Here is a 10,161-nt window from a genome sequence, read left to right as displayed (position 1 = left end):
GTTGGTAAAAATTTCTTGGTTTTAAGTTGGACTAAGTGAATTAACCAGGTACATCAGCTTCTGATCTGTCAAAAAAAAAAAAGATTACCCTGAGAAAAGAGCACACTGCCTGCATCTGCAAGACCATCTACTCACATCAACAGGTATTACAGGTAAAGTAGTCTTGCTTTTGTGGAGTTGCTAGAGTGCCACAGACAAGGATGATTTTACATTCACAATAATGCGGGTATCATGTTTTCTGCAGATGATGACCGTGTTCTGTTTAGCTGGTAAGCTCTAGCTGAATCTTCTTTTCAGCTAAGTGCTTAGCAACTAAGATTTTTAAGATCACTTGTTGTTGATGCTGTTGTATAAGGAAACAATTCTTATCTTTTTAAAGGAAAATACTTGGGAATATTTTTATAATAATTCCTGTTGTGGATTTTTGAATCCTGAGTTAGTGAAGGAACAACATAAAATAACTAATGTGATATCATACTCTAATAAGAAAACAATTACTTCCTATGAAAATATCTGCTTTTTTTTGTCTGCCCTTGGAGTTTCAAAGGCAAAGATCTGCTGTGTGGCAGCAGATCTTCTGAGAGCATCTCCAGTCACTTCTCTAACACAGGTCTTACTGTATCTGCAGTGATTCTTAGAGGGATGAAACTTAAAATGCAAGTGCCATGGTGCTGTGAAGGTAAAAGGTGTGCTTCTTTGTCAGGTTGCTCAGGGCAGCAGCTGATAAACAGGAAATCCAGGGCAAAGGAGGGAGCAGAATCTTGTGATGAGGTAGCAGAGAGGGTGAACCACTGGTGGCCTGCTGCTGAGTGTGTTTAAGCCAGTGTTGTGGAGCAGAAGTCTTAGTAAAGGTCTCAGTGTCCTCGAAAAAGTGCTGCGTGGGAAAAGGAAGGAGCACAGAACGAAAGGTGGTGGTGTTTTCTTAAGGGTGCTGTACCTTGGAATAAAATGGTTGAAATTTTTCCATTTCTTCCATATCTCCAATTTTGATCATAGCCAAGCAATGTTGTTATGCTGAACTTCACTTTTTTATAGTTCAGTGCAAAATCTTTGAGAGTCTACCAACTCCAGTAGATGAAAAATTTGTCTGGAGCCACACCTAAAAAATCTTAAACTGGGACAGAAGTATTGCTAACTCTTGCTTTTGATGTGGCAAATATTACACCAGGTTAGACTTTTAATCACACGTTTGTGTTCAGTTGCCGGTTGAGGTACTTTTAACACCTCAAAAGGAAGAAAAACAAATACAGGAAGCAGTGTTTAATCAGAACTTGATAAGACTTGGATTTAAAAAAGGTAATGAGATCTAGAGTTGTTGGAGGTTGAAGCATTTCCAGTGGAAAAAGTGAATATGCTGTTGAAAAAAGTTCTGATAGGGTTTTATGTAGAAGTTTTAGGTTGGCATGTCACCCATATTTGAGGAAAATTAACTCACAGCAGATGCATGGATGGAGTATGTATGGGAAAGGGAAAACCTGCCATTTGAGAGGACACTGGATGACTGTAGGTTAGTTTGTCACAGCAACCATTGAGAGTGGACCTGCCTGTTCTACATGGAAGCAACCTAGAGAAGGGAGATAAAACTAGAAGGCCAATGGTGGTGTGAGAACAAATATATTAAGGAATAAACAGGCTGAACGTAAGAAGAATGTTTCAGAGTGTTTTGAAATCTTTGAAAACCTTGAGAATGGTTAGGCTGACTTACATATAAAGTAGAAGCTGATGAACTGATAGAACAAATTATTTATACAAAGGTATGCCAGTGTTTTAAGAAGTGTTCTCTTGTTTCACATCTTTGTGATCAGGGCTCAGCAACTGGGTAGGAAGGAAAATGCTGTTATCTCCCTAGGCTCCACATAACCAACAGGAGTCTGTATTCTTTCCTCCTTAGAATAAAACCTACTGCAGGAGCTGGAGTACAGTCTGTGCACTGACACACATACCTGGGTGCTTTTTCATACCTGTCACATTTTTCAAATCCTTTTAAGGGAGTATTGCCCTCTTACATGACGCTGCAATGACTTTCCTTCGACTCCTCAACAAGGCATCACCTGCTGCATTTATAATCTTCAAATATCTTGAGATGACCTTGAGCTAGAGTAGACTGCTGCAGTTAGCAGGCCTGCTGTAAAATGGTATTTGGTATGACCTTATATTTCCTCCAAATGTATCTGACAGAGGGACTTCTCAATTTCAGGGCAAAATAGGTCAGTTAGAATTGGGGTTAGTAGTAAGGGAGACATATGGGAACATACTCTGTTACAAACAATAAGCTTTGTAAATGATCATCATTACTATATAATTATATGCAATATAAATTATATAGATAAAACATGAATTATTAATTATTTGTCATGTACCACATCTTTCCTTCTGTGGTTTTTTGGGTTTCTAATCATACTGATGGTTTTTGACTTGCATTTTTATCTTCGGTTCCTGTGAAGCTCAACAGCGCATCCAGGAGGTGGATTTTTTGGTGTGCTTGTTTCTTCTTGTTTTCTGAACTGGTAATTGCGTTGCTGACCATCACAGTTAAGTCAGGCAAGAGTTGTATAATGTCACACAAACCAGAATTTCTGTTGAGAATTCCGCAGAGACTATGATTCATTCCTTAATGTGCTTTCAACCCAAGGGTGTTGATGTAAATATCAGGCTGAGTTTACCTTAGGGGTAAACACAAAGAGCTGTAAAGCTTGCCTAGCTATGTGTGGTTAAAAAATGCTTAGAAAATTGTGGACAAAAATTCAAATTATTTTTCTCTTGAAAAAAAAAAATCCCGCAATATCATAAAGGTAAATAAATTTTACATGAGACCTTCAGCTATAAAACAAACAAATCATTACAGAACCCTAATGGGGGAAAAATATCTTTATAAAAGTCTAATTATGGTTACTGTCCCTGCCCAATTTGACCATCACTAGCATTTCCTTCTGCTTTGTAACAAATAGAAATTTAAGAAGGTTTTGCAGTACTTTTGTGAGGTTAACTAGGCTCTGTACCTTTGCAGTAAATTCTTTTCCATCTCAGCTGCTGAAGGTTTTTACTGGAAAGCAGCTGTACACCTCTAAATCTAAACAGTAGTGTAACCACTGCACAACAGTAGCAGTGCCATGCCCTAGTCAGAAGACTCATTGCAGGCAAATCCGTGATTTAAATGTAGGGTGTGGGGATATTTTTCCTTCAGCATTCCACCATAGCGCCAGTCACCCATGTGGTAGGGCAATGGAAGCTCCCTGCTGTTAAGATTATTTCCCAACTCACGTGTTTTTTTTTTTTTTTTTTTTTGATGTTTTTGGTTTTTGTTTTTTTTTTTGTTTGTTGTTTTTTTTTTGTTTTGGTTTTTGTTGTTTTTTTTTTTTTTTTAACGGGTGTGAGGGTGTGTTTGTGTTGTTTGGGTGGTGGTTTGTTTTGATTTGTTTTTTGTGTGTGTATTTGGCTTTTTCCTGTTAGAAAATTGTGGCAGTCGAGAAGCAGAGCTGGAACTGAGAAGTTTGACAGGGATCAGAGTGGATGGGACTGTATTTTTCAAGTGCTTTGCTTGCAGAAGTTAGCCTCCGTTTTGTAATAAGGCGTGCTGGAAAATGCCATCTGGGCAGCTGCATTCATTAGTCCATTGTGAAACATGGCAAGTTTAAGCAAGTTTTATCTGCAAATTTAACTTGGGGCTTTACTGTGGAACCATTACTGGAATCTGCATAAGGATTACACCAGAGGTTAATTTATAGTGTGTCAACAGAGTTAAAGAGATATGTCAGGAAGAAATGAGGGTGAAAAAAAGTCAGAAAAACATGAATTCTGGTTCAACCAAGTCATTCTGTGATTTTATGATACTTGGGGTTACATTTGGAGGTCGTCGTAGAGTTCACAGTATGCATCAGGAAATTGAAGTCAGCTCCATTGAATTTGCAGCTCTTTCGAGTTTTCTCTATTTTTGCTGTTTTCTATGAGTCTCATGGGGTATTTGTAATTTGGTCAGATATTGAGGGCAAAATCCCTTACCTCTCTTAACTGTCAGAGAATCAGAAAAATGGCTGCTCATTGTATGTAAAAATGTAACTGTTGTAGAAGTACAATTGTGTCAGTATTCCAAGAAGCCTTATTTTGTGAACTCTGTTTTCTTTAGGAACAGTTAGGATTATTTTGAAAAAAACAAATTTCCAAGGAACTGTAATTTTTTCATGTCTTTTTTTTTTTTTTTTTTTTTTTTTTTAGGCATCAAGGAGATCTGGTTCCCTCTGCATGTGTATCCTACTCTAATATTTTTTAACCTGTGGCTGTCCCAACAGAATTTGACTTGTTTATCAAAGAAATATGCTTAGAAGTCTGTAAAAACAGATAGCTGCATAGACAAGTGAGGTTTTTATTAGTGCCCCTCTCACTGATAGTGGCATCTATCTGAGGAGATCACCATGGTCTTTGCATCATTCTGAAATACTGATAAGTGCACTGGTTATCATTTTTTTTTCAGCCCAATGAAGTTGCTTCATTAATTATTTAAGTAGTTCAGTAGCATCTCTGAGGCCCATGGAAATCCTTGTTTCTGTGTGCTCCTTCTCTTCCTACAGTCATCCCTCAGGGGGCAGTGGCACTCTGTCATGGAGAGTTCTGCACCTGGGTACCTGCACCTGATCTTCACCCTCCACCTCACCCTGGAGACTCTGCTTTGTTTGGAGATCTGACACGCCTTCTTGTCCAGGGCATCTCATCCAGATGCACCTCTCTACAAACACAGTCTGTAGTCTTGTTCAGTTCTGTAAAGCTGAAGTATCTGGGGATCAAAGAGGTTTGCACCTCCCAAGAATTACTTAAGAGAAAAGTGAAATTAATGAGATGTACACTGTGACTTCATTAAGCAAACACTGGTTGATTTGGGGCTGAAGTGTGGTAATCCTTTAGCAAATAAGGAAGGAAAATACACTTCTGTAATTGGATGAGCTCATTCGTTTAATGCATCAATATAAATTACATCAAAAAGGTAAAAGGTCATTATCTGTGATGATCCCATAGGAAGTTATGAATATTTTAAACACTTGTTGAGTGGAATCATAGGAAAAACTCTGATATTTTGGAAATTCTCTCTTGGTTTTTTGTAAGGTGGAATTGTAGAACTACTGAAGTTTACCTGAATATCTGAACTTTAAGTCCCACTTCTGTGGCACCTATTCCACTGAGGTAGAATTTAAATTGGTCAAAACCTCTTTTTTACTCTAAGGAGTTATTCTAGGGTGGGGTAAAGGGATGGTGATGGAGCCAGATGTTCATGTCTCCCTGTATCTAGAGGACTGAGATCTCTCAATTTCCTTGCACAAAGAAGACAGAACAAACCAACCTTCTAATACTTGTTGGTGAGTGTCTGCTTTCCTGGCTGGCAACTGGACTTGCTCCCTGACCAAGTGATGACACTGGAAGACAACTCTGCCTTACAGATGCTATATATTTCATCAACCACCATCACACACTACTCCTGAAGGAGATAAGCATGAGAATCATCTTGTTTTTTTGATGACTCCTTGAGCACAGCTTGAGGTTATTGTTTTTAAAATATCTTTCCACTAAACATTCATTTTATAAAGCACTGCTTATAACAGTCACAAGCAGAGGTGCTGTCAAGACTGACACCAGTTATGCAACCATCTGAAGGTTTGCTAACAGGAATGTTTCCTTCTCCCTTTTGTAGGAGCAGAGCACAGTTCTGAAGGTATGGACAGAAGGAGTGGTCCTTTTCACTGACAGCTGCTCTTTGTCTAAAGAAATGGATATGCTGCCCTGTAAGGATTGACAATCTGCTTCTTATGAGTACAATACCCAGAATAACAGACCAGGTGCTCCAGGCAATTTCGTATGGCTTTTGAATGGAAGGAATATGCCAATAACTGAAATCAGTACTGTAAAACATGAATCTTCCTGAGTGAGGAATTTTCTTCATTCTGACCTAAAGCAGAAGGTCTAAATGTTCCACGTCCTAATTCCCTCTGTTTGAGACCATGACCAGCCATGTTGACGTTGAAGTTTCAGGCCTAACCGAGTGCTGCTATGTGATTCAGTCTTGCTTGCAAGCTGTCTAAAGACCATGTAGAATCGTGGAAAAACTGAGGCTGGAAAAGACCTTTAATATCATGTAGTCCAACTGTTAGCATAATTACTCCACCACTAAACCATGTCCTTAAGGGTCACATCTACATGTCTTAAATACCTCAGCCTGTTCCAGTGCTCGACAACCCTTTCAGTGATTTTTTTCCCTAATATCTAGTCTAAACTTGCTCTGGAGCAACTTGAGGCTGTTTCCTCTTGGAAAGTTCTTGGAAGAAGGGTCCAATGCCACCTGGCTACAACCTCCTCTTGGGCTGTTGTAGAGAGTGATAAGGTTTCCCCTGAGCCTCCCTTTCTCCAGGCTAAACAACCCCAGCTCCCTCAGCTGCTCTTCATCTGACCTGTGCTCCACACTCTTCACTACCTCTGTTGCCCCTCTCTGGACCTGCTCTAGAAACTTAATGTCTTTTTTGTAGTGAAAGAGGCCCAAACATCAAGGTTTGGCAGCACCAGAACCAAGTACAAGGAGACAGTCCTTGTCCTTGCCCTGGTCCTGCTTGCCACACTGTTTCTGATACGGGCCAGGAAGCCTTTGGCCTTCTTTGGCCACCCGGGCAGGCTGCCAATCATGCATATATAAGAGTCCAGATAAAGTGTGTGAATAGTTAGAACATTGTTAATGGGAATTTTTACCCACTCCATGGACATACTAGCTACCTTTCTTTGCTGCACTATGTACAAGTGCTTTCGAAAAAATTGGGCCAAGGAATAATGCTTCTAATTGTAGGTAAATATCTGTCAGAGTGGTGTAGGATGAAAACCATAGTCACTGGAGAGAGCTTTCAAAGAGCAGTTCACCCCTTGGGTGCTACCAGAGAATCTTTTAGCCTGTTTCTTTTCACTAACTAGGGATGGTGACTCAGCTGCAATTACAAACTCATACACTATGCTTACCTCTACGTTCCTGTATCTTTGTAGGAAAAGCCCACAGCTGTAATTAAAAAAGAGTAGTAACAGAGAGTGCCAGTAAAGAAAAAAGCCCTGGAGATGTCTTGAGGTCTTTTCTTGTTTTGTTTTAGGAGCATGATAAATTGCATTGCCTGGGGGCTGTTAACCCATGCACACAATCACATGTGTGACTGGTGGTGTACATCCAACTTTAGAGCATCTCTCTAATACGGGACCACCTTGTCTCCTGTGTGTCAGTGATAAAGAGGTGATATCTTCTGGTCTGAGCTAAAGATGAAAGTGTATTCTGGGTGCTGTGACTAGAATCCTTCAATGGTGATTGGGGTCACCCCAGTAGCATCGTTAGAGGGGAAGGTGCTCTTGAGTAATTCAGTGCTTGGGAGTTGTCTCCCGAAGAGTAACACAAAGCAGCTTTTTCATTTGCTGTTGTTGTCACTTGTGTCAACTGACCTCAGATTGTATTGATGTACTTACAGAAAAAACTGAGAAAATTGATGCAGTTGCTTTGTAAATAAGGCCCTAAATTTGCAATGTGAATGTGAATATTTTTTTATACTCATATTGAATACTGTATTAGAACAAAGCTTTGACAGGATATGTACAATTGTACGACTTCTGTGCAGCAGACTATATAAAGTCAAGCAAGTTTAAAAATCAGTTAGTCAAGTTTATTTGTTATCGTCTCACATAAAAGCTGTTTCCTGTGGAACCTTCTGTATTATCAAAGCAGGAAATGCAGCTTAATGCTCCTGTTCTTCATTTTAACCAAATGCTTGATAATGAAAAGTGCAGGAAGATTTAATTTTTTAAGGATTTCATTTGCTGTCACTTCTGGTTTTGTAAGAATCTAGTTCAAAAAGGATTATTATTCAATTTTGGGATGGCTTATTTGGGTCATGTAAATGAAGTCTGATATCTAGACATGGTGCCCAACAGATTTGTTTTAAAAGGTTATGAAGAACACAGCACAAGTATTTTTAGAAATGAGGTTGGACCCTGTGGCTGCATTGGTGTATCAGAGCTCAGACTAAGAGGTCTCTGTCTCTTTATCATGGCACCTTTCTCTCAGAAGCTATTGGTCTTGGGAGGCTTGTGAGCCAGACTCTGAAGGCTGTTTCCCCCTTTGCTTCATATAAGATATTAAGTATCTGTGGAAACGCTGTGAGAAGTTGGAGAAATGATTATCAATCTCCATTTTCTGTGAGAGAAGAGTTGTTGGAATGCATTTCCACACCCGAGCAGGAGTTTCTATATAAGGGAAAGAGTTTCAGCTTACCTTGGAACATGTAGGGAAGTTAAACTAGAATTTTCCATAGCCTTCTCATTGTAATTGGCCCAGTGCCAGCACAGGAGCACTGACTGGGCTTTGGAAGTGTACCTCAAAGCCTGTTGCCGAGTTCATTGGACATCGAGTAAAAAAGGGACTGCACAAAGGAGCTCAGTTGCTTTTTTGGGCTGCTTTACCAGTGTCAGAGTGTTCTCTGCACTGTGTTTGACTTACATTTCTTTTAGTCTACGATGTTTGTTATTTTTGTCATTATTAAAACCTTTTGTTTTACAAAGCACGTCCAGAGAAGTTGTCTTCCTATTATTAAGCCACTCTGGGAAGTTGCAGGCCAACCCTCAGACTTGATAAATCTTCATGTAGCTTATTCCATTCTGGCCACGTGCAAGATTTTATCAGACTGTGATTCTGAGACTGTGACAAAACTGGTCTGGGATCTTGGTGGCAAGCAGGCATCTCCAGCTCTTGCAGCTGCCTCTCAAGAGGCTGCAAAGCCTGTGCTGGTTCTCCTGCAAGCTCTCTGCCACCTCAGGCACCCTGCTGCAAGCTGTGTGGCCCGGTCCAAGGGCCTGTGTGACTCCAGACCTCACGTCACCACAGCCAGTGCTGCTGGTGGTGTGATGGTATTGGTGAAATACCACCTTGTCTTCTGGCCTGTGGCTTCCTGGCTGTGACTCACCTGCACTGAGGTTTGTGATGCACAGTGTCAAGTTATCAAGTCATTTACTAGTATTGCTGGGCTACATCTGCTTTTGGGTGGGAGAGTTGTTTAGTTGGGTTCTTTATGTGCAGAGTAAGCAGGGGCAGTGCAATGACATAGCAGCTTCAGCAATTAATATTGCTAAATTTGCTTTATGAAATCCACAAAAGGCCCAAATGTGGACATTCTGGAAGGGGTGCAAGTTAAGTTAAGGGGGGCATGGAATGTTATCCAAGTGGATGGCTAACTTTTGTCCCTCAAGAGTGAAGAGATTCCACTGTCATAAAACTGAGATGCAAAATGACTTCAGAGCCTAAGTTAAGTGATGGAATGGCCATTGGGTTCAGGCTCTTGTAACCCTGTGAGCTGAATCTCATTTCAATTTAGAGCATTACTGAAAAAATGTTATTATATAAACAAAGTGAAATTGTTCTCTGTTATAATACCTGTTCCACAATAAAACAACCCAACAAAAAAAACTTCAGCTAGGAAGTCATCAGACTTCTTTTGGATAAGTGGCAATACAGCCTAAAGAAGAAATATTCATGCACTGAATGCTTGAATCTATTGAAAGGCAAGACTAATGATAACAATTTGAAACTTTATCTAAGGTAGGTCTCATCTGAGGTAGCTCTTTATAGGACAGTTTGAATACTCAAATACTTTCATTAGAAATGGTTGAAAAATCAGAATTTTATTTTTTCCTAAGAAGTCCTGCTGCTTTTAAAGAGGGTTTTCATTCTGATTTAGAAATTTGAGAATTCTATAAAATAAAGAGTTAAAAAAACCCAAACAACTTACTTCAACTGCAGTTTCTTACTATGAGTAACACCTGTTTTTAGTGATTTTAATAATATTTAATGCAATAGCTGGCTTCTGTGCTATTTTTGTATTTTTTGTACTAGTACTAGGTCCTTTCATTTTTATGTGTTGAGTGCTGTTACAGCAAAACAATGAGAAATTATAATAAAACTAAAAAGAGATCAGACTTGACCATTTTAGCAGGGATGTTTAAAGACTGTCGGAAAAATGGTGTGTAGTTATTTATGTTAAAGTTTATGAGGTTCTAACATACTTAATTGAAAGCAGCACTTCAGCTAAAATGCTTCAATGGCAAAAGCTCCTGCTGGCTCTACTGACCCCTTAACATCCTCTGTGCAACTAAATAAGAGAGAAG

This window comes from Hirundo rustica, chromosome 6 (genome assembly GCF_015227805.2).
Source record: "Hirundo rustica isolate bHirRus1 chromosome 6, bHirRus1.pri.v3, whole genome shotgun sequence".
Lineage (NCBI taxonomy): Eukaryota > Metazoa > Chordata > Aves > Passeriformes > Hirundinidae > Hirundo > Hirundo rustica.
The sequence above is the reverse complement of the archived record's forward strand: the minus strand, read 5'-3'. Positions refer to the sequence as shown.